Below are 25,447 nucleotides of genomic sequence, written 5' to 3'. Positions count from 1 at the left end.
AAGAAGAGACACAAACAGAGATAGTGTCAGATGATGAACCAGAGTTCCTAGTTAGGACAAGAAGAGAGGTTAAAGACAAAACACCCGGGCAGAAAGAGGAAGACCCAGGAGAAGGAACGAGTCATACAAAACCTCTAGATGAACCAGAACAAACATCGCGTTATCCCACCAGAGAGAGAAAGAGACCGAGTTACTTGAATGATTATGCAACAAAAGGTTATGTAAGAGAGGATGATGATCAAGTTTTAACTAACTTGGACTATTGCTACAGACTTTTTACTGATGCACCGTTAACTTATGAAGATGCAATAAAATCACCTGACTCAGAGGCATGGAAAGCAGCCATGGAGGAAGAACTAGCCTCACTGAAAGACAATGACACTTTCACTCTGACAACTTTGCCAGAAGGCAGAAAGACAGTGGGGGGAAGATGGGTGTTTACCATTAAAAGGAATGTGAAGTTAAAACAAGAAGACAAGTGCAAACAATCACAGAGCAAGTGGGGGTGTTAAGCATCAGTCTAATGTGCTCTGTTATGCTCTGTTATGTTATGCATCTGTGTAAATATGTAGATAAGAATGTGTGTGTGTATATACATGTATGCTTTTATTCTGAAAAGTACCTGTAGAGGAAGTTAAACTTTGACCCCGTAAAGTGACCAATAAAAGGGAGCATTGGTGTTTAGTGGCTGCAATCAGTGTGTGCTACCACCAGTGAAGGCCCGTGAAACAGACGCTCTGTTTATGGATTTATTTCCTCCTTTTTAATCCTGGAGATTCATTTGGAGTCTTGGACCAACCGCTGGGTAAACGAAACTCTGCTAACACTATGCCACGCTAAAAGTCTGCTACAAGTTTACTATATGAAAACAAAGCTGTCAGTGGCAATCGGCTGACAGAAAACATAGACAGAGGTGTTGTTAAGCTCTATGGCTGAGCCTGTTGCATTCCCAAAGGAAAAAAACAGTTACGGTGTTTTTGTATTACCTTGATAAATGGAAAAACATGTGGCTCTTCTGTCACATCCATGAGGAATAGTTCCATTGCAGGGACTTGAAAATAAAAATAATAACAATTTAACATTTTTGTTGCAGAGCTTTCACAGCCACGCGTACGAGATTGTTGCAGAAACAACGGAAACACGAGTCTCGTTTCTTTAGGTAAAAAAGATGCTCGCGCTCTGTCCGCAGCCGAGGATTGTGGGAAACTTAGTTTGCTATGTTTGCCATAATGCAACAAAGAAGTAATAAACACGGCTTACTACTGACAAATAAATGAAAATTGTCGTCTACGGCAGTTAAATAAACATGCCGGTGTTTTATATCTGTATTGTAAATAAATCGATTCTCATAGATGACGTAGAGATGACTAGTAGTTACGTTCAGAAGTCCACACAATTTATATAAATGTAAGCATGAGCTGCCGCAAAGTCCGTGTTTAAATGTGGCTCCACAGATGTCAGAAAAATACTCAAAGTTATCCAAATGATGGGGAAATATGCGTGTTCAGTGCAGCGCAAGAGGACATCCAAACTCGTCACTGTGTCGCTGCACTGGGATTTGCATTAGAATCAACGGAGACCCCTTTTTGTCACATATATACGAAAAAGGGCACTTTCTGCGTTGGTATCTGATGCAGAAAGTGAGTGACCAAGCGTTAGTTTCTGATGCTTAGGGTGTGAGAACGTGTTGAAATGAAATATGCACTCCATGGGCAAAGGCAGAAATAAAAAAAACAAATACAATAGCTTTTCGAAAGCTAGTCAGTTTTCTTTTGCCTTTGAAAGATTTGCAGATGACATCCACTGATTAATCCATTCATTAATCCATTCATTCTTTTTAGCATTACTAGCCTTTAATAAGCAAATTTTAATGTATCACCAGTCAGCAACTAGAAACGTCATGATGTGATCGGCCCATTAAAACATCAAAACAGAGATTTCCAATGACCAAATCCAGACAATTTCCCTTTGCACAGATGTGCCATTTCTGAAAGGAACTAACAACTTTAACTTTAATGTGGTGAGTAAACTTACATTGAATGAATTTGAAAGCAGAATTCGTTTAGCTATGAGGTCTGGTTTTTGATCTCACTTTGAAAATACCGAGCTCAGCATGCCAGATGGCAGGGAGAGGGGAGTAATATTCATAACATCCCTGAGGGAGGAGCATACTCAGCCCACAGGTGGCTGATGGGGTAAAAGGAGGGCTTCTAAATAACTAAATATAGAGTGGAAACTTGAGTGTCCAGTCTAGAAATGACTTCCTGGATAAAAGTTTCAGAGTGTGTGAAGCAGCTAAAAGCGAGAAGTAACCCACAGGATTTTCTTAAATGAATTCTCAGCTGGCTCTTGTGTTGGATTGCGTCATACAATTCAATTCAGTTTATTTATATAGTGCCCAATCACAAGTAATCCAAGGCACTTTAAATAGTAACAATTCCAGTTGAGCCTACTTATCAATGCATTGAGTTCAGTTCATTATGCCAATCAGTTAAAATATATGTAAAAAAAATGATTGCATAGAGTCACTGACTTGCACTAAGCCAGCATATAGCAACAGTGGAGCAAGCTTCCCTTTAACATGGGCGCAAACTGTGACATCATTGCAATGCTATAATTTGAGGCAGAGGCCGAGCTGGCCTAAATGGCGCCCTGGGCGAGATCCCCCTGTGAGCCCCCCAACCCCCCCCCCCCCACACACACACACACACAAGAAAAAAAATTACACCTACAACTTTGTTTCAAATTGCGTGGAGTGTATTATATATAACAGCGTTTGCTAACCGAATACAACATCCAGCTCCTGGCCACCTTCTCACCACTTGTCAAAGTTCTACTGAAATAGTGATGATGACATCTGCCATCGCCTTCATTCCTGGGAAATATGAAAGTAGTTGGCACCTTAGTAGGTCCTCCTCGAACTAGCTCTGTGTGTATGCTGTCGGTAATTGGTGATGACCACTTGGCTGGGTCTGAAGAAAGAGGCTCATCATCACCTTCAATGGGACTCATTGGTTGATCGTTCAGGCTTCTCTATTGACAGAAAACAGAAGCGTAACTCAACACATTGCTATGTGGACCATTTCACATATTCTATTAAAATACAATATGTGACATTCAAATTTCTCTAATGTTTGCAGGACACAAACACACACACACACACACACACACACACACACACACACACACACACACACACACACACACACACACACACACACACACAGACACTTGTGCAAAACTTACCTGACGTATCTTGTTGGGGAGATGTGGCAGCTGGCTGTCCCTCATCAAGTTCACATATACTAGTAGGTCTCTCTATTGACAGAAAATGGAAGCATAACTCACCACATGCTATATGGAACAATTCCCATATTCTGTGAAAATACTATTTAAATGTCTATAGCTAAATGTTTGCTGGACACACACATGTGCCAAGCCCACATAAAGTATCTTCCTGGGGAGATGTGGTGCCAGCAGACTGTCCCTCCTCGAGTTCAAATACTGGCCTACTGGTATGAGCAGTGGAGGTAGATGGCTGTTCCTCAGTGGCAGCTGATGTCATCCCAAAATATCTGCGTAGGGCTCCTGATGTTGCATAAAACAAACAATACAATCTTCATGTCACGTCTGTTGCTTTAGCATTTTAATTTACATGTTACAATGAGCATTTACAGTTTTCAGCAATGGTGGAAAGAATTCTGAAAATCTGTACTCAAGTACAAGTACTGTTACATTTCTAAAATATTACTCATTTACAAGTAAAAGTACTGGTGTTAGAGAAATACTCAAGTAAAAGTACAAAGTATTCATAAAAACCTCAGAGTATTATTTATTTTTAACGGCTGATGTCACCATCACTTCTCCAGACTGGGGCTGCCTGGAAATTGTGTGTTTTCCTTTACCAAAAGTTAAAACACCAACAATCAATTAATCATTAATAATTAATAAGATACAAAACAAGGGGTTTTCCCTAATTTTTTTGTTATTTTAAGTTTCTATTTCCTTATTCAGCAAATGTCTCCGGCAGACAAAAATCTAAATGACAAGAGGAGCCACGACTATTGATTAAATATCCATGAATCCATTTTAACTGGTTAAATTCTTCAACTCTCCCGCGCTGCTTCTTGGTCACTGTGAGTTTTTAACATAGCCGCAGTGTGCAGCACACTTAACGCAACATGATGACATCATCGACTTGTACAGTACAGATGTGCTGAAAGGCGAGAGTCTCAACTTTCAGCTAAAAAAGACCGCTCTAGCTATTATAGTTTTTACTTTATGGCAGTTTACAGTTTAAACTGGATTTTACTAGCAGGGCACCTCCAGCGGCCCGCTGCCGCTCCGTTTTTCATGGGGTAAATAATAGCTCATTTCCCGATTCCAAAAAGAAAGGCGAATGGCGCAAGAAAGCAGGACAACCTGCGGTGGTGATCAATACTAATATCAAAGTACTTCAGCAAAATTCACGAAGACTAATTTTTATGTGCTAGCGTTTAGTTATCAGCCTTTCGGTTTTCCCACTGTTAGCTTTTGATAAAAGCTCATTTGACAAAGAAAAAGCTAGCGGTTGGAAGTAGTTCTAAATACATGCAACGTAAGAAGCTAGCACCATAAAAAAAAGAAGCTAGCACCATGCAAAACGTACAGATTAGAAGTTAGTTAATCAATAAATTGGGGGACAGGCGGGAAAAATACCAACTAAATAATAAAGACACTCATACCTGCATCTTTTCCTTGTTTCTCCTGCTTTTCTTTTTTTTTTTTCTAAATTGGGCACTAGATGGCTTCAACCGTTTCTTCTCCATTATGTTTGTGAGTGGTGATATGTCAAACGGTACCTGTATCCCTCCACCATCATTCTCCGAGATCCCTCCGCCCCCACCTGATGAAGGGCGCTATATAGCGCACTATCCCACCCTGCATCCACAGAGGCGCGGCAGACACAAGGGGGCGCAATAAAATCACAATATAAACGCAAACAATGACTTTGTTGTGCTTTCATTACAGAAATATTATTATTAAGAACATGCGATTTCTATGTTTTGTTTATGTATTGGTTGATGCTAAAACAATTTTTTTTGAGAAAAAAAAAAAGGAAACTAAATGCCGCCCCCTGCAGACTGCCGCCCTGTTCGGCCGCACATGTTGCACATATCAAGCTCCGCCCCTGATTTGAGGAGATGATGACAAGATGATGTTTACCTAATATGTTGTAGTGAATTATTGTTTGTCAAGAAATTCTGTGCCAGGCTTCCACTTTGACAAGTTTTGGACAGGACTGTTGCACCAGCTGAACCGTGTTGGTGGTCCATGTTGGACTGGTACACTGATAAATGCCTCTCCTTAGGTGGTCTTGATGACGTTTATGCAGTTTGTTACATTGAGACCCCATACACACATAGCCGAGGGTTACATTTTAAGTCACTGCTCATGACAAAATGCTCTGATTTAATTCAATTCATTTTTTTTTATAACACCAAATCACAAGAGTCATCTCAAGGCCCTTCACAAAGTAAAACACTCAAATTGAATGCAGTTAATTATGCTGCTTAGTTAAAAGGTACATGTGCGACCTGTGTTTACACCAACTTGTTTTTACAAGCTGAATAACTTCTTGGGGTAGAAGACCACAGGAAAAGGTTATTGTCCACCACCTAGTTGTCCACTGAATGTTTTCAGCAAAGGCTGACAATTTGTGGAACTACTGCCGCCTACAGGCTTGGCATGCCTAAAAATATGCTTCACAATGCAATGGGTGTTTTTTTATTTTTATTTTTTTAGCTGAAAACAAGTTTTTCCCCAAGATGGGCGGAAGAGGAAATCCTGGTCACAAAAACCCAGCTATATGTGCACATGGCCTAAGAGCCACGATAAATCCCAAGTAGAATGGGTTTAGCTCATTGTACTCCTCAAGCTCTTGAAAAGGATTTGGTTCTTGTCATTCATGTGGACAGAATACATTAATTTCACTCATCATACTTATTAATCCAAAATTCAAATCTACTGATAAAAATCAGCAAACTAATGCATTTTGTCATCCATCAGTCTGGTATGTTAATCTCATTCATCTTAAGAAAAATGGTAAACGAACAGGAACTTACAAGTTGTGTCACAAATGGCTGACTTCAAATACTTGTAACAGCCCATGTCTGTCACCTGGTGCCTATCGGCTTTGGTTGAACTTGTTAAATTACTTATATGTGTGACATACAGTTTGGAGGTTATTGTTTTTATTTTTGTTGCTGATTTCTGTGACCTAAGAGAAAGACAGCATCACGTTGAGTATTGTTTTATTGATCATTTTGTCTGCCTGACTTCTATAAGAGGTGAGTTAGGAGACATGCCCCGCCCCCGAGAGTGGTACTCCCTCACCTGTCTGGAGGACGCTGGAGACAGGAGGAAGTGAGTTTTGATCGGACGCTGCCAAGCGGTGTTATGGACTAAGGATTATCGCACCTACGACTAGGGAGAGGCTAGCTGACCTATGTGACTTATCTGATGTGCTGGAGGAGTAAGCTGGGAGCGTTTTGTTCTGGTGAACCGCCGAAGCAGCGGCCTGTCGGGACCTCAGCGGTACCGTGAGTAAACAGCTGATCGACGCAGCGGTTGCTGCAGCTGCTGTATACTGAATCAGCGATAATCTTAGTTTTTTTTTGCTGAGTATATTATGGACGCACATTTTTCTTTTCTGAACTGAACTGAACTGAATTTATCTGAACTGAACTGAATTTATCTGAACTGAACTGAATTTATCTGAACGGAACTGAATTTATCTGAACGGGACTCTCGGACCTTTCCATTAATTATTATATATGTTGTTGAAAAAGATCTGATTTAATACACCCCCGTTTTTTGCCTTTTGCTTATGTGATTATTTGGGTTTGTTTGTTTCAGTCCAGGTTAGGGTGATAAACACTTCAAATTGTTTACATCCTTTGTGTTGTGAAGTGAGGGTGAGTTACAAGGGAAAGTTGTTAATAATTGTATTTATGTCTTATATGTCAGGAGAGAGACCTGGCTGGCACCCCGATTAAATCCCCCCTTAGTTACACCTGCTTCCGTCACATAAAAAATTGGCACCCCAGATGGGACCGTTAAAGGGCGGATATTAAATATACTGAAAAATACAAACCCGGTAATAACAAATAAATAGTTAGCATACAGAATAAAGAATAGACTGTAAAGGGTTAGGAAGACTAAACAAATTAGGACATTTGGAAATGGCGGCACAAGCTGGGTCAGAGAATCAAACTGGCCTGCCTGATGAGCCTCCTACATCATATTCCCTTTTGGATATGGAGCTGTTTGAGCTCCCAGGGCTGGCCACTCCGTTAGAGGCCATCAGCCCTGTTCCTGTGAGCAGAAAGTTAGATGAATGCACACAAACAGTGAATTGTTCCGGTTCACATCCAGACCAGACCCAATACCAACTGGAAATAGGTGAAATAAAGTTAGACATTGCAGAGTTATCCAAAGGAATAACCTCTCAAATGGAACAGCTGAAGGAAAGATTGACTGAGTCATTTATGGAGCAGCAAAAACAACTAGTCAAGCATGTGGATACACGAGTTGAGTATTTACGAACCCAGCTGGATGCTTCCCTTGGATGGAGGCTTAAAGATCAGTACACTGAAATTACCACGAAACTCATACCAGATATCATCCAACCAGTGAAAGAGGAGCTTTCCCTCTGTCTTAACACGTTGCACACCATGGCTGAAGAGCTCACCTCCACGCGGCTAAACCCCTCAATGGGACAGGCAAGCGTGCAGACCATGCCAGATGATTTAGGTGGGAGACCGCTGGGACATGCAGGTCACCCCAGACTGCAGTCGACAATAAGGAGCAGTAAACCAAATGATCTGCTTGACTCCCCTCGAAGCACTGCCATCCAAGGAGAAACTAGGGGCAGGCTTGCGGGAAAGGCTCCCATTAAAGTACAGTTCCCAACATTTGGAAGAATCGATGACTCCTCGGACCCCCTTCAGTACCTGGAGAGATGTGAAGATTTTTTAGCCCTCAACCCACTCACTGATGAGGAGCTCATGGCCACTCTCCGTAATGTGCTTCACGGTACTTCCAGGGACTGGTGGGATGTGGCCCGTCATAAAGTCCAAACGTGGACTGTAGTCAACAAGCAGTTTCGTGCTGCGTTCCTATCTGAGGACTATGAGGATGAGTTGGCTGAAAGAGTGCGTAACAGAATCCAAGAAGAGAATGAAGGCATCAGAGACTTTGCTTACATGTATCAATCGCTATGCAAGCGATGGAAGCCCTCTATAACGGAAGGGGATGTTGTGAAGTTGATCCTAAAGAATATCAACCCCCAACTCGCCAGTCAACTGCGGAGCAGAGTCACCTCGGTGGATGAACTTGTTCGTCTGGGACAACAACTGGAGAAGGACCAACAAAACCAACTGCAATATGAACAGAGGAAAGGTCTGCGGAAGGCAGTTCAGAAGCCTCCTTCCAACCTAACTCCCACACCTTCCACTACACAAACGACACAACGCCAACTGAACCCAGCAGCTTCCACCCAACCTCAGGTGTACTGCTGGCGCTGCAAAGGCCACCATGCACCTGCTTCATGCCCCCAGTGGAGGGCTGATAAAAATAGGGCTCCAAACGTATCCAGTCCACAAACTTCTAGTAATCCCCAAAGGCAACTTCAAGGACCATTTCACTCACTTTCCCCTCATACCCAACAAGGAGCCACTGCCTCTGTAAGTTATTTTCCTGCACCTGCTGGAACCAGCATGCCCTGTCAGCTAATGATGCCATTGAATGTTGGTGCGTGGTCAGGAACTGCCATCCTGGACACGGGCTCCTCGTACACCCTGATAAATGAGAATGTTTGGTCCACAGTACGTGATCCACAGGAGATTCTCAAGCCCTGGACCAGGGGACCTTTATATCTGGCAGACGGAGAAAGTCGGCAACCGCTAGGATGGAGTGAACTGAAACTGACTATACAATCTGCAACAGTGACATTACCTTGTGTGATCCTGCCTGGAAAAAGTCTCGCTTTCCCTGCAGTAGTTGGACTCGACTTCATTTTTTTTTCAGGCTTACAGTTTGATGTCTCAGAAAACAGTTATTGGTTCAAAGCCAATAAGCATCAACGCTATCTATTTATAAGTGCATCTGCTGGGAAGCCCGGAAACCATTCTCAACCACATGTTGCTTTCTTTTCCGCAATGACTCCGGCACAATTAATATCTCCTCCTCACAACTACCTAGAAATGGCTGTACAAAATGCCCATCTAGACGACTTCGGAAAGAAACAACTGTTGTATCAACTACAAAATAACAAACATATTTGTACCAATAGTTTGGGCCGTACTAACCTTCTCACCCACAAGATATTTCTCACTCACAATGTGCCCATCAAACAAAAGCCTTACCGTGTATCACCCTTCAAGTTGCAAGTGATTAAGGAGCATGTACAAGAAATGCTGGAGAAAGATATAATAGAACCATCCACTTCTCCTTATGCTTCTCCTGTAGTCCTGGTACCAAAAAAACTCGAGTCCAAACCACGATTCTGTGTTGATTACAGAAAACTAAATGCCGTAACCCGTACTGATGCTTATCCCATCCCTAACATTCAGGAGATATTAGAATCACTTGTTGGAGCTGCCATATTCACCACGTTGGACCTGAACAGTGGCTACTGGCAGGTCCAAATGGAGGAAGAGAGTCGTGAGAAAACAGCTTTTATCAGTCCCCTCGGCTTGTATCAATTTAAGGTGATGCCATTTGGGCTAAAAAATGCACCTGCCACCTTCCAAAGGTTAATGGAGGTGGTTCTGGGGGACTTGAGAGGAAAAAATTGTTTTGTCTATTTGGATGATATCATTGTTTATTCATCCACACCAGAGCAGCACAGGTTTGACCTTCAAGCTGTCTTTGACAAACTGCAAATGGCGAAGTTAACGGTGAACATGAAAAAGAGTCACTTCTTCCGTACCTCACTAAAATTCCTAGGACATGTGGTCTCCTCCTCTGGAGTGGAGGTAGACGCAGAAAAAACCAAGGCTGTTCAGGATTTCCCAGTCCCACAGAACATAAAGGAGCTACAGCGGTTTCTTGGAATAGCTGGATGGTACCATCGCTTTGTGCCTGGATTTTCACAGTTAACCGAACCACTTCATGCTTTGAAACGGAGAGGAGCAAAGTACATCTGGACACCTCAATGCCAAGCAGCCTTTGAAACTCTTAAAAAATATCTAGTCTCTCCACCAATACTTGGCCATCCAGACTTCAACCTCCCTTTTATAGTATACACAGACGCCAGTGAAGTAGGTCTAGGGGCTGTGTTGACTCAACCAACAGGACTCGGGACAGAACAGGTTCTTGCTTTTGCCAGCCGCACCCTTAATAAGGCAGAGAGAAATTACTCTACCACAGAACAAGAGTGTCTGGCTGTGGTGTGGGCTCTTGAGAAGTGGAGATACTATCTGGAAGGGAGGCACTTCACGGTTGTTACGGATCATTCTTCCCTTGTTTGGGTCTTTAAGACCACCAAACCCAGCACCAGACTGATACGGTGGGCTCTTCGTCTACAAGAGTTCTCCTTCACGGTGGAATACCGTAAAGGCAGATATAACACCGTACCAGATGCTCTATCAAGAGCTCCAGTGGACCTCAATCAAATACCTACGTGTGCGGCTGTGTTGGGCTCACTGAAGGACTCCTCACCGGAATTACATATAACAGACGAGGATATCTGGAAAGCACAACAGATGGATCCGGATATTCAAAGCCTGTATGAAAAAATCATTGAAACAGGATAAATCATTGAAGGTCCAACCACCAGGTTCACCATCATAGAGGATAAAGTGTACAGAGTGACCCAACTACCGCATAAAACCATATATCAAATCTACATCCCCTCACCTCTTCGTCAACAGCTGCTCCATCACTCCCATGACAATCCCTTATCTGGCCACCTTGGACGATTTAAAACTTACAAGAGGTTACAGTCACTTGTGTATTGGCCCAGGATGAGCTTGGACGTAAGAAACTACGTTCGCAGTTGTAAGATCTGCCAGCTTTATAAACCAGAGAACCGGAAACCCCGCGGAAAACTTCAACAGACTCTGGTCAGTGGCCCTTGGGAGATGTTGGGGGTGGACCTCATGGGGCCTTTTCCCCGGAGCACCTATGGAAATGTATACCTGATAGTCTTTGTCGACTACTATACTCGATGGATAGAGTTATTCCCACTCCGTAAGGCCACAGCTCAGACTGTATCTCAAATCCTGATAAAGGAAATTCTCACCCGTTGGGGTTCACCCACCTACATCCTTTCGGACCAAGGCCCACAGTTTGTTTCATCTGTCTTCGAGGAAACGTGCAAACGGTGGAATCTCCAGCAGAAGAGAACTTCACCATATCATCCCCAAACGAACTTAACAGAAAGAATAAACCGAAATTTAAAAGCCATGATCGCATCCTACGTAGAGGAAAAACACAAAACCTGGGATACGTACTTATCAGAGTTCCGTTTTGCCCTCAACTCAGCAGTACATGAGTCCTCAGGAGTAACCCCTGCTGAGCTCAACCTAGGGCGCTCTTTAAAGGGACCCCTGGATAATGAACTCCAACCCCATTTCAGTGATCCTGACTCTCATGCGTATCCCACGGCCAGGCAACTGACAAAACTCAAACACCTGGTTTCTCAACACATGGAAAAGGCTCGCCAAAAACAAAAGAAATATTATGACAAAGGAAGAAGAGAACCAGAGTTCAGGTCACAAGATCGAGTCTGGCTCCGCACTCATCCCAGTTCGAGAGCTGATCTGGCTTATTCTGCCAAGTTAGCCCCTCGTTGGAAAGGTCCCTACCGTATCACCCAGAAGTTAGGGCCTTTGAATTATGAAGTTGTCATGGAAGACACCGGAGAGGACCTACGGGTAGTACATGCAACCCAGTTAAAACCTTGCTATCCTCTTGCAGAGGAAGTCGACCACGCACAGCGACAAAATCTCTTTCGGATATTTGAAGAGGATAGCAGTGACGAAGACTTCTCAGGGTTTATGTAAAACCAAAAGCCTATATGATTGACGCCTACGCAGGCTTTGGCTTATTGCAAGGGAGGGGGTGTGTAACAGCCCATGTCTGTCACCTGGTGCCTATCGGCTTTGGTTGAACTTGTTAAATTACTTATATGTGTGACATACAGTTTGGAGGTTATTGTTTTTATTTTTGTTGCTGATTTCTGTGACCTAAGAGAAAGACAGCATCACGTTGAGTATTGTTTTATTGATCATTTTGTCTGCCTGACTTCTATAAGAGGTGAGTTAGGAGACATGCCCCGCCCCCGAGAGTGGTACTCCCTCACCTGTCTGGAGGACGCTGGAGACAGGAGGAAGTGAGTTTTGATCGGACGCTGCCAAGCGGTGTTATGGACTAAGGATTATCGCACCTACGACTAGGGAGAGGCTAGCTGACCTATGTGACTTATCTGATGTGCTGGAGGAGTAAGCTGGGAGCGTTTTGTTCTGGTGAACCGCCGAAGCAGCGGCCTGTCGGGACCTCAGCGGTACCGTGAGTAAACAGCTGATCGACGCAGCGGTTGCTGCAGCTGCTGTATACTGAATCAGCGATAATCTTAGTTTTTTTTTGCTGAGTATATTATGGACGCACATTTTTCTTTTCTGAACTGAACTGAACTGAATTTATCTGAACTGAACTGAATTTATCTGAACTGAACTGAATTTATCTGAACGGAACTGAATTTATCTGAACGGGACTCTCGGACCTTTCCATTAATTATTATATATGTTGTTGAAAAAGATCTGATTTAATACACCCCCGTTTTTTGCCTTTTGCTTATGTGATTATTTGGGTTTGTTTGTTTCAGTCCAGGTTAGGGTGATAAACACTTCAAATTGTTTACATCCTTTGTGTTGTGAAGTGAGGGTGAGTTACAAGGGAAAGTTGTTAATAATTGTATTTATGTCTTATATGTCAGGAGAGAGACCTGGCTGGCACCCCGATTAAATCCCCCCTTAATTACACCTGCTTCCGTCGTGGAGACAGGAATCAGTCCAACATTTTATTTTATTTATTAAACAGCAGGGTTGTGTACACACAGAGGATAAGTCCAATAATTAGGTAACCTGAGACATCGACGGCGCCAGGTGGTAGCTAGGAGTTGCTAAAGCAACAGTAAGATTAGGGCAAGCAATGGCTTAGCAACCCCATTTCCTTAAACACCCACCAACCCCACTCTTTAGTCCCCCCCTGCTCTTCAGTCCTAGGTGATGGAATGCAGCAGCCCCAACCACTCACTAAACAACTGTGCAGCAACTGCAGTGAAAAGATCCTGGTGCTGCCCCTGATCTCAGATGTGAAGCTGGTCTAGTAACGATTTATTCATTCATTCTCTTCCGCTTATCCAGGGTTGGGTTGTGGGGGAGGCAGCCTTAGCAGAGAGGCCTAGACTTCCCTCTCCCCAGCCACTTGGGCCAGCTCCTCCGGGGGAATCCCAAGGCGTTCCTTGGCCAGACAAGAAACATGTGGATGTTTGAGATTTAAATTTAAAAAGTATATTGAGAGAATCAAGGATTAGCCAACTTCAGCTAAAGTCCAGAGACATAACCAGGTGGGAGATGAAACAGCATTATTCAAGACTCAAAGGCTGGTGGACTGTAGCAGAAACTGAACAAGATGTACTAGTACTGGAAAACAGATCTGAAAGGGGTTTATATGGACTGACAGAAGAGGACCCAAAAACTTGATTGTTGGATGAACACAATCTAATCATGGCACTTATTTCCACATAAATTAACCAAGTACAATAACCCAGTGTTAATCTTGTCAAACCAACACATTTGACAATTGGTGGTTTAATTTAATCAGATTACATTGAATCAACGTAGTATTCGGCAGGAGGCCCCCGGGTCAACCCAGGACACGTTAGAGAGGTTACATCTCCAATCTGGTCCGGGAACGCCTTGGGGTCTTGCCGGAGGGGCTGGTGGAGGTGGCCGGGGAGAGGACGGTCTGGAGCTCCCCCCGCGACCCAGACCCGGATAAGCGGAGGAAGACGACGACGACGAATGTAGTATCCTTACATTGACTCAAAATGATTCATTTAAGTATATCGAGTGAATAAAATTCAGATAACCTCACTAAAGCCCATTTTTCAGTGTGTATTTTTTTTCTAACCTTTATTTCATTCAAGTACACACACACACACACACACACACACACACACACACACACACACACACACACACACACACACAATAACAAACACAAACATGCAAATAAACAATCAAGAATGAAAATATCTTGTTAATCTCTGCCCCCTTTAAAAAATAATAATAATATCAATAGCTTCCAATATTTGAAATTCTTTGAATAAAAAAAGAATTTGTTAACTTGCCCAACACTCTTTAGGCCAATAAGGAGGTCAAATTAAATGCCAAATGTTCACAGCATTCTACAAAAGTGAAACAGGTTGTACATACATACATGTTTACCATTACAACACACTTAGATTATGATGAACTCAATACAGAAATGAGTCTAATTTATTTTATTGTATGTTTTAATTATATGTTTTTATCTTCACTTTAGAAATTCCAATGTTTTGACATTATTTTATATCATCACTACAGTTGTTCCATAACTGGACTCCTCTTGTTGAAATACTATGTAGTTTAGCATTAGTTCATATGGCTGGCTTTATGAAAATACTTGTTCCTCTCAAACCAAATTTACCTTTTCTATGTTTGAAAAGTCTTTGGATACTGACTGGTAATTGTTGTTGCTTGATTATGAACATTAACTGGAGTATTTTGTATTCAACAAGGTCTCTGAATTTCAATAAATTTAATGTAACAAAAACATCTACCGTATTTGTTGGTTCAGTGTCAATGTCCCCATCTGTCTCTAGACCATTCTAGTTGGGACACAGCTGAATGCTTTTTGAAGCCCTCAGTACCACTATCCTTTTCAGTCATAGTTTTTATTTTTTGCTCACTGCCAGCTTATGAACTTCACAAAACAATTTTTTAGCACATGTATATTTCATTTCATTTATAATACTTTAAAAGTGAATTGAACTCAATCTGTAATTAATTGATTTATTTTACTTTTCAACATTTAGAAAGAGCATGCTGGGAAATCTGTTCCATCCAAGCAGCAATGGTCGAGCGGGATCACGAACATAATCTATTCATGTTACCCCAAATAGAAGGAATCATGTTTAAACCACATTGTACCCTTTTAAATTAAGTTTACACAAATAAATCATGTTCATCTTACAAACATGATCAATTATGTAGAAACTACATGCAAGGAATAAGTAACTTGAACAAACAGAGGACTTCCATTTTTTCAGGGGGCAAGTCTGGTAATCACAATGGCTGGAGACACATGGCAGCACTAAACAGAAGTGGTTCAATCTGAATTTAGTTCTGAATGGTAGTATGGTGAACTCTTAATGGAACTTTGAGTAGTGTTTTAAGTGTGAAGATACACACCATAATTAGGCTCTAATTGAAGCCAGTGAGTAAAAACTTAGGGAACTGAAAGTTTGTTAACTTCTGAACAACTTTTTTTCTTGTCCGATGCTCTATAAATACTAACACTGTGTGTGTGTGTGTGTGTGTGTGTGTGTGTGTGTGTGTGTGTGCGTGTGTGTGTGTGTGTGTGTGTGTGTGTGTGTGTGTGTGTGTGTGTGCATGCATGTGTGAACCAGTGAACACGCACGGGCTCAAGTTGCAGTTGAACTTAACTAAATGGGAAATCAGACAGAATGAAGACAAGTGGAGCAGATGACTTGAAGATGAAGTCATATGACTGTGGATGAGGCAAGCATGCTTGAAGCAAGAAGAAGGGCAGAAAGACATTGAGGACATTATGACGGATATGTAAATGACAGAAAGGAGCACTGAGAGAGGATGCTTTGGGAAACGTCTGTCTGGTGACATGTGCATTAGCATCCTGTCAGTGGGAAAAGGCCATGACATTGAGTGAAGGAGACACTGTGAGACGTGTAGCAGCCATGTAAACCATTAAAAGTTTCTCTCTTGTCTCTTTTACCCTCTGCTTTCCTCACATCATCCTTTTTTCTCTGCAGTGAAAACTTTCAAGTTTCTCCTCCTGCTGAACTTCTGACCTTCCACATTGTTTTTTAAACTGTAATGTGGGCTACACAAATTCAACATTATCCTAGAGGTGGCTCTGAAAATGAGACAACGCTGAAATTGGTTTCAGGTAAATAATTTCAACAGCAGCCTTTTTGTTTTGTTTTTAAGTAAGGAAAGAATTTTTACAAAGAATAAACTTCAACTTTAAATTAGAGCCTGCAGGGTGTTTACAAGACAAACAAGACATAACAAAAGAAAAGATAAGAGTAGATTGGGATCTTTCAAACTGAAAAAGAAAATTGTGAGTGGATATCTGCGCTCTGGATTCTAAACATACAGACAAAAAAGTTGGAGGAAAAAAAGAGTAAAATGAGGTGTAGGTGTGAAAATGTAAACTTCTCCCAGGTGGCTCAAACAACAGATCAGCGCAAACGTTTTCAAAGATAAATAACATGATTAAAACAATAAGGTTTGATTTACTGTTGCAAAACTGTTATATTTTGTACGTTTCTTCTGTGTCGTCCTTCAAATTCCATTGCGTGATTCTTTTCTAAACACAGCATAGTAAAGATTTGCTGTTACCTTTTAAGGTCACACTGTAGCCTAGCCTTACTCAGAGCACCAGTGTCTGTACCAGAACGACTCGGGCTGCCAGTGTGGCTAGGGGTCCTGCGCCTGCTGATGACGTCACATTACGGCAAATCCACTCTGCTTTCACACATAAGTTTTGGAAAGACATCAGCAATTTTGTTAATAAATTCATGTTTGTTAACACCTAAATATTTTCTTTATCATTTTAATTAGTTAACTCATTAACTGTCATTGACGGCTAAAGTCGTTATTTGCATTTTTTTTACTGTGTGGGCATCGGAACGAACCCCCGCACCATGAGAACAAACATCCCAGCTCTAAAGTCGATCTTCATCCCCGTACGTGACACATCACATGATCAGGAAGCAGAAAATTTGTGTTAGGAGATCGTTTCAGGCTGCTGCTGTAAAAAAAAGTGAGGCGCGAACCGGAAAAGCTTCTGCCGATCACAATTCGACAACGGATTATGAAGGAACGGATAAAGCTCTAAACACGCTGATTCTTCCTGATGTAAGAGTTGAGTCTACTCTTTGCTTTGTTAGTTTTGACGCTGACATCATCCAAGCGCGCAACGTTCTGTGACTCTTTAAAAAAAACAGTAAAAACGCTGAAAAATGCTGGCAGCGAAGGCCTTTTCTGATCAGGAAATGGCTGGCAGTGAATGAGTTAATATAGCACCATATTATCTTTGTTTATGTAAATATATCCGTTAATTAATTTAAAATGTTAATTCATTTAAAATGTTGCTTGATGGTTGCTTGATGTTCATTCAATAAAGTTCTTATATTTTATTTAGCTCCATTTCATCAAAATCAAGAGTTTTTGAGGGTCACCGTTTATCAATTGATAACTTTGCTTTTATTTTACATGTCGTTTGGAAATTCAAACATATTTTCTCTGAAAGCTGTTGATTTTTGGACTACAGGACTACAACCACAAAGACTACAACTGTAATTTTGTTCTGACCAATCAAAATCTTCATTGTCAACGTGCTAACGTAACTTTTACAAATGTGGTATCGTAACTTTTGTAAATCTTATGTTAAGCTAATCATTTACTGTGACGTGTTTGGCAGATGCAGGACCCAAGCATCTGGCTGCTCGAGCAGCTCTAGTACCGACACCAGCTATGTTGGTGGCCATTTCTTCCAGCAGTTTTTGAAAGAAAAGCGGGATACATTTTGGACAGGTCACTTGTTCATCACAAGAGCACACAAACAGAAACATCTTTTTATGCATTCACTCAAACGTACAAACAGGTAAATGGCCTATCAATCTAGCCTGTTTGTGATTGGTTTAAAGGAAGAACCTGGAGGGAGTACAAATAACTCAGCGTAAGTTCCCAGTTGGAAGATGAACCCAAGGCAGAAGAAATACGAATAAAATTTTAAAAGACCTTATCACATGTATTTTATTTTCATTTATTCTGAGGAAACCCAAATTTGTTTTGGACAAAGTTGTCTGCCATCTTATACATGTAAATATATAGGACTGCCACAATGAATTGTCACAACCCAGTCATGGGCAAAATCTACAATTGTTTTTCAAACTGTCTCCACACGCAATTGGACAGCACTAGGACAAATCGAAGCAACGGATAATGTGATGTACTCACCACTGTGGATGTCAGTCAATGGAGCAGTCCACTGTATACCGTCAAAGTAGGAGAATCAGATACATCCTTTTCTAAAAAAATGACTTTAAGCATTTCAACCTGCTTATGTCTCACAGATAAGTTGAAATAGTTCGCAATTGATGCCAAAGCTGTTTCAAAGAAGAGCAATTTTTCTTGGTCTCAGCTCTAGCGTTAAGTCGGCCTAGTGTAGAGTGCTGTGATTGGCCAGACACAAAACTGCTCAGGCCAAGGGCGTCAGTTTGTTTTTAGAATTGCTGGGGACAATAACCATACACTTGAGTGGGGTTTAAAAATTGCTGGGGACAATCATTAAATAGGCTGGCATATTTAAGTATTCATCAGTTTTTAATGTTTCACTCCAATATGCACAGTAGTGTATTGACAGTTATTAAAAATCCTGTTTTGTTATTCCAAAGGCACTGAAACCCCCCATTAGCCTGTAAGCAAGGTGGAATCTTTACATCCATATAGCTAGCCTAGCAAAAAAATTTCTTGTATTATTATTATTATTGTATCATATTATATATATCCTTGTTATATTATTTGTGACTGTCAAATTAGATTTTCAGAGAAAACTACTCATCTTTATATCAGGCTCCATTCTCTGGTCAACTCCACGTTCCGACAACCTAGCTGTCCGTGAACTACCGGATTAATTGATTTTTTAAAAAGTGAAGAAGGTGAAAAGTAGGTGTCCGTCGACCATGTCGAAAAGAAAGAGCGCAACCGATATCAGATGGTTTTTCGGCAAGAAAAAATGAGCTGCAAGTGCATCCCACAAAAAAGACTAAGATATCCAGTTTTATCATTTGATATTGACTTACTTAGTAGTAGATAAAAGAGGGCAATGTTTCTCTCATCTACTGGTAAGTTAGCTAGCAGCAATAACGGTTAAAAACCATGCACTTTATGCTAGGTGACCAAACCTCTTTTTCCGTGACATTTTTGCTTTTTATGTGCTATTAGGAGCATCTGGGAAGATTTCATAAACTGATAAAATGTCTAGGTTTTCATCGTTTTCAGAATACAAGAGCGCAGCCGTGATATACTCCCGACCTGCTCAAGTGGATGGTTCTGAAAGGTTGCAGTAGCCTACTAACATCCAGGTGTTGCACCTGTCACTGAGTGGTGCTGTTTAACAAATTCCAACTAGGTCCCCATCTAGCAAATGGTCCTATTATGTGAAATGACCCATCCATAACTAAATTAGAGGGATACAATTTTAGGTTGAAGTGTGTAAATGAATAAGTCTCAGAATAACGTTTTGGGGTGTAAAAGTGACTGGGAAACCAGATTCCAACAGCGTGACCCTAACCCCCTTACATTACCTTAACCAGCCCTTTCTTAGCCTTGCAAAACTGTGTTAACCTTAAATCAGATTTTGATGGCATTGGTAATACAAAATAGCACTACGTTTGTTCAGTAGGAATCAGCACCCCCCTAGAGTTACATGTGTCTTAGTGCAATTTGTTTCATTATATATTTGAAAAAAAATTCAGATTTTTGTCACATATGACTGACCAATTTGTTTCAGGGTATCTTTTTTTAAACCGTTAAGTTATTTCCACAGGTATTTTTTTTTACTTTTTGACTTATTAGCCTAGCTGAAGTTATTTATATTTTCTAACCACAGAGAACCGGCACACTTTAAAGTCAAAAGCTATCTTCAAGTAAACAACACAAGTTCAGTGCTTCAGGAATGTATCTCCTTTTTGGATGCCAACTAATGGACACCCAAAGAACCTATACATTTCGAACAAAACCAAAAATAATTAAGTCAAAGTCTATGCTGCATTTGCAAATAAAAAAAAAATCAAATCACACAAGTTGTAATGTTTATTTGAATACCCTTTTTCTATCAGGAACAGCATGTGGCAGAGCAAAATGGAGACACGCAGGAACAGGCAGCTGAGAATGCAGAGGTGAAATTCAAATCAACAGAAAATCAGATATAACCTTACAGTAAATATGAAACCAACCTTGGTATACTCTTACAGCAAGTGCAATCACTGGATGAAGAAATGGAGAGTGTTGAAACAAGCTCGATCAGATTCAGCAGGTGAGGGTTCAGGAAGCAAACATATGCAAGTTTTATCTATGTGCTGAGCTTTGCATTGGTTCAACTTGTACAAAAATGTGGATGGAAAACAGATTTGATTAAAACAACAGATATATCTACAACACTACAATTACTACTAAAATACAAACAGAAAAGTAAGTTGTGTATATAACATAATGACAATAGTAGACCAGTTGGACAACACAGTAGAATCAAAACATTTCTGAGAACTATGTAAAGAAACTAATGACAACTGAATAATTACATTATAGGTCGAGCCATCAGCTACTGATGTGGGGAAGCAGGATAACCCTCCACAAGCAAACCAGGAGATCCATACAGCTGAGGGTCCAAGTTCCCCATACCAACCAGCAGCACAGCTAATTGAGCCACAAACTCTGCCGAACCGCACTCTTCACTTCCAGGAGAGCTGGTTCTAAATCTTCCCCTGGCTCCATTACAGTCCTGAAATACTACTGCACAACTGCTTTTAAAAAGAACATTATAAAAATGGCAAAAAAATAAAAAATAAATAAACTGAACATACCTTTATTTCTCAGGGGTTCAGAAACTGAAAGAAGGCTAGGGAGTCATTTGACAGGCACGCTGGTAGTAGGGCACACATAATTACTGCCAACACACACACGCACACACAGGTCAGTCAGAATGCAACTATGCAGCATCTCAGAAAGTGCACAGGAGAAGGCCAGGTCAGCACTGATAGAGATTGTTAGCTCAGTGCGGTACCTTGCAAAACAGGGCCTAGCTCTCAGCGGTCATGACAACGATGACGGAAACTTCAAGCAGCATCTGGATGAGAAGGCTGAGAATGACCTCAATCTGGCAAGCTGGCTGCAGAAGAATCATTCCTACACAAGTCCTGTGTGTCAAAATTAGCTGCTGATGTTAATGAGCAACAACCTTATCAGACAAACAGCAACTGAAATCCATGGGTTACCTGTACTGCAGTTCTCTCTGATAATGGATGGGACCCAGGATATATCTGGCACCGAACAGATTTCAATATGCCTCCGGTATGTTGATGATGGCCTGGAGCCTACTGGCAAGCACCTTTTTAAAATCGCCTCTGATGTGCTTCTCCGTCTAAACCTGCCTTTCTCAGGCCTACGTGGACAGACCTATGATGGAGCAGCCAACATGTCGGGGCACCTGTCAGGGTTACAAGCTCAGATTAGAAGAGAGCAATCATTGGCCACCTTTGTCCACTGTGGCCCACACTATGTGAACCTTGTCACACAGGCTGCATGTACCTCCACACCTGTGATCAGGGATGCTCTGCAGTGGGTACATGAGCTGGGCTGCTTGTTCGTTCAGTCTAGCAAATGCAAAACTATATTCAAAGACATATGCACATAAAAAAATGGCTCCTTCACTTCCATCAAGCCTCTGTGTGCCACCAGATGGACTGTGCGCACACCAGCAATCAGAGCAGTCTTGACTCAATATGAGTCCATCTTGGCTGCCCTGGAAGAGATGGCATCTACAAATCTCACTGACAGTACTGCTTCTAAAGCTAACGGCCTACTTGACAGACTGGAAAAGGGCAACACCATTCTTGGCCTTCTCCTGGGACAAGAGATCCTGGATTTTGGAGGACCTGAACTTGAGTCTGCAGGCAAGAGGAAAAACCATCAGTGGAATGCTGAAAGCTGTTGAATACACCAGACAGGGCTTTCTCTCTTTGAGGACTAATGATAAGTTTCATGGGCATCTATGGTAAAGCTGTGAGACTTGTTGCAGACTTGGACCTCCAGCCAGTACACCCACCTCATGTCCGAATATCCAGAAAATATGGTGGTCCAGCCAAGCATCATACTCCTGCGACACCAGAGGAGTATTTCCGGGTCCATTTTTTCAGTGCCATTGACACAGTGATCACCCAGCTACATGATCGCTTTGACCAGCCGAGCCTGGAAAATCTGAACAAGCTGGAGGAGCTGCTGCTTACTGGAAAGACCAATGATATGGTGAGCCTGTATCCAGAACTGGACCTGCAAAAAATGCTAATTCAGTTGGCAATGTTTAAAGCAAATCATACCTACACTTCCTGCAAAGAGGCTGTCCAAATTCTTAGAGGGATGCAACCAGAGGTCAGAGGGCTCTTCTCACAAGTTGAGACTCTGGTGAGACTGTTAATTGTGGTCCCAGTGTCATCCTGTGAGGCTGAAAGGAGTTTCAGAGCTCTGCGACGGTTGAAGACCTGGCTGAGGTCAACAATGACACAGCTGAGGCTCAACAGCACTGCAGTCTGCCACGTCCACAGGGATAGACTGAAGAGGCTAGACAAAAGAGAAATAGCCACAGCTCTCATTGGTACATCTGAGAGACGGGTGCACATCTTTGGCCACTATTAACTCTCCACCTGATTGGAAAAACACATAAAACACGCACAATCCACTTGTTTACGGTCTCAAACACACTCACAGCATTAGTTATTAAGATGACCATTCTAACATCAACTTCAATATGCATTTAATTTTGGTTGACCAAATTTTTTTAGCTACATTTAATTTAATCGTTCTATTGTCCTCAGTGTGCTCACAATCTGCATTTGTATGCATTCAAACCTAATGGTTATTTCCCTTTTCATTTTTGTTCTGTTAATAAAACCATTAACTGATCCATCTTTGGATAAAGAATCCTTCATATTATTTTAAGCTTCAAAAGACTAATCAAGGCATCCAAATAAAATAAAGGGAGAGCGGCTAATGTAACGGATAACCTTCTGACCTGTTCAGTAGATGTGGTCTGGACAATTTGTGTCATCACTCTTGTGCTCCATATTCACCAAAAAGCAGATTATGGCACCAGATTATTCTTCAACTTGCTTTTATTGGCAGCAATCTGGTCCAACAGAACACACACAATTTCCATCAATGTGTGTTATCCAGCCTCACGCGGGGGTCTCCACCAACTTACGTGTTACTGTGCTGTGTGATTGTATAGTGGTTATCATTATTACTGTTCAAGCTTTTTCCCCCACATTTTACATAAAAAACAGATTGTAGTGGATAACCAAAAGTTGCTAACAACACTTGTAACACAAATACATTTTTGCTTCTATAACATTCATACATGAGCCTTCTGGTATAACAAAACACACAATTTCCATCACTAGCCACGTTTAAATGGGCACAAGTAATTGGATTGAACACCCAGTCAGATCAAAAATTCTGCACATTACACTTTTCATTTTGTTTCATGGCATTTGTTTACCATCTTTTCTGGGAAAGACAACTCTCTGCGCATGCTCAACCTATTTATTCAGATGGAATGCTTGGTGCATTAAATAGTGTCCATGTAAACAGACATTTGGGATTTCCGAACAGCCAAGATTTTCATCGGATAGAGGAGATTTTGCGCATGTAAACGTGGCTAATGTGTGTTGTCCAGCATCACACTCTGTTCAGGTTAAAAAGACAGCGAAGTAACTTAACACTCACTCACGAGAAGTTAGCTTCTATTAGCGACACGCTAATCAAAGCATTATCACCCATATAGCTTGCTTTTCTTTTCAAAGCTACAGCTAAACTTCTCACAGAACACTCCCAAGAGCCCTCGCATGTCAAAAACAAGTCACAAAAGCTACTTAACTCAACTTAAAATCAACTTATCAATAACATATAATTATGTTCACGTGTACTCACCTCCACCAGCTACATGCTAACAGCTGGGGTGGCTGTAAGCACGCCTGAAGGACCCCTGCATTAATCACATTAAAATATCACCTTCTTTTGGTGTTAAATAAAATATAACATTGCTTACCTCTTGGAGTTAAACAAGAATAAGAGATTCTTGAGCAGTGTGGGTGACATGCTCTCCTGCTTATCACAACTGCTGACAGCTGCATGCAGGGCAGCAGGGTAGAGAACGTTGGTTACGTATTGTAACCCCAGATTCTATGAGTCTAGCCGCAGCCCTTAAGCGAGCTGCTATTGGAAGGATGATCTCTGCATCAGCCAATCATGAAGAGCTAAAATGTACGCCCACCAATAGTGGGCCCCCTCGTGGTATATAACCGCAGTGACCCCACTGCTCACCTCCAATGGCTCTTATTCCCATCATAACCAGTGGGGCCAGTGGCTTAACGGCTGCGACTAGACTCATAGAATCTGGGGTTACAATATGTAACCAACGTTCTATTTCGTCTAGTCTTGGCCCTTAAGAGAGTTGCTGTTGGAAATAAAGCGCAGCTGGATGGGTTTACGCCACACTGGTTAACACAACCAATGGACACCCCCAATCAAATCTCCTCTAGTGAGGGACGTTCAGCCTCAGACCAGGCTTAAAGACTGAGGCAGGCACGATAAGAGAGGGGCCCCCACTAAAAAACATCATCCACATGAGGATGAAATCCATCTCAGCAAGGCCAATGAGGTGCCATAAGCATTCATTCAGCCTGCTGGGGTCCAAGCACTGAACGAGTGATGGAACCTGAAGACACATCTCGTAAATAATAACGAGTAAAGGAACAGGGTGAAGCCCATGAAGCAGCCTGACAAATGTCTTCGATTGACACACCACTGAGGAGCGCCATCGAAGAGGAAATCCCTCTGGCTGAGTGAGCCCTAAGTGCCTCAGGGGGATCCTGCCCTGATGATGTGTAAGCGAGGGAAATAGCGTCACATAGCCAGTGTGAAAAACGCTGGGTCGACAGCGCCTGACCAAGGGAAGACTCCCTGTAGTGCACAAACAGGTTTTGTGAGCGACGAATCCCTGAAGTGCGTGACACATATCGTGCAAGCGCGCGCACCGGGCAGAGAAGGTGAGAAGCCGCCTCCCCAGCAGAATTATGGGGAGGAGGAAAAAGTCCAGCCAATGAAATTGACCTGAATTTGAAGGAAGCATTAATGCTTTTGGGCACAAAGGCTGAGTTGGGGCATAAAACAGCAGACCCGCCATCTTCCCGGATCCTGAGTCATGCGGGAGCCACTGAAAGGGCGGTCAGGTCACTCACTCTCTTAACTGATGCTAGCGCCATCAGCAATGCAGTTTTAAGTGACAGGAACTTGAGTGAGACCTGGTCCAA

Source organism: Nothobranchius furzeri, chromosome 13, assembly GCF_043380555.1.
Source record: "Nothobranchius furzeri strain GRZ-AD chromosome 13, NfurGRZ-RIMD1, whole genome shotgun sequence".
NCBI lineage: Eukaryota > Metazoa > Chordata > Actinopteri > Cyprinodontiformes > Nothobranchiidae > Nothobranchius > Nothobranchius furzeri.
The sequence above is the reverse complement of the archived record's forward strand: the minus strand, read 5'-3'. Positions refer to the sequence as shown.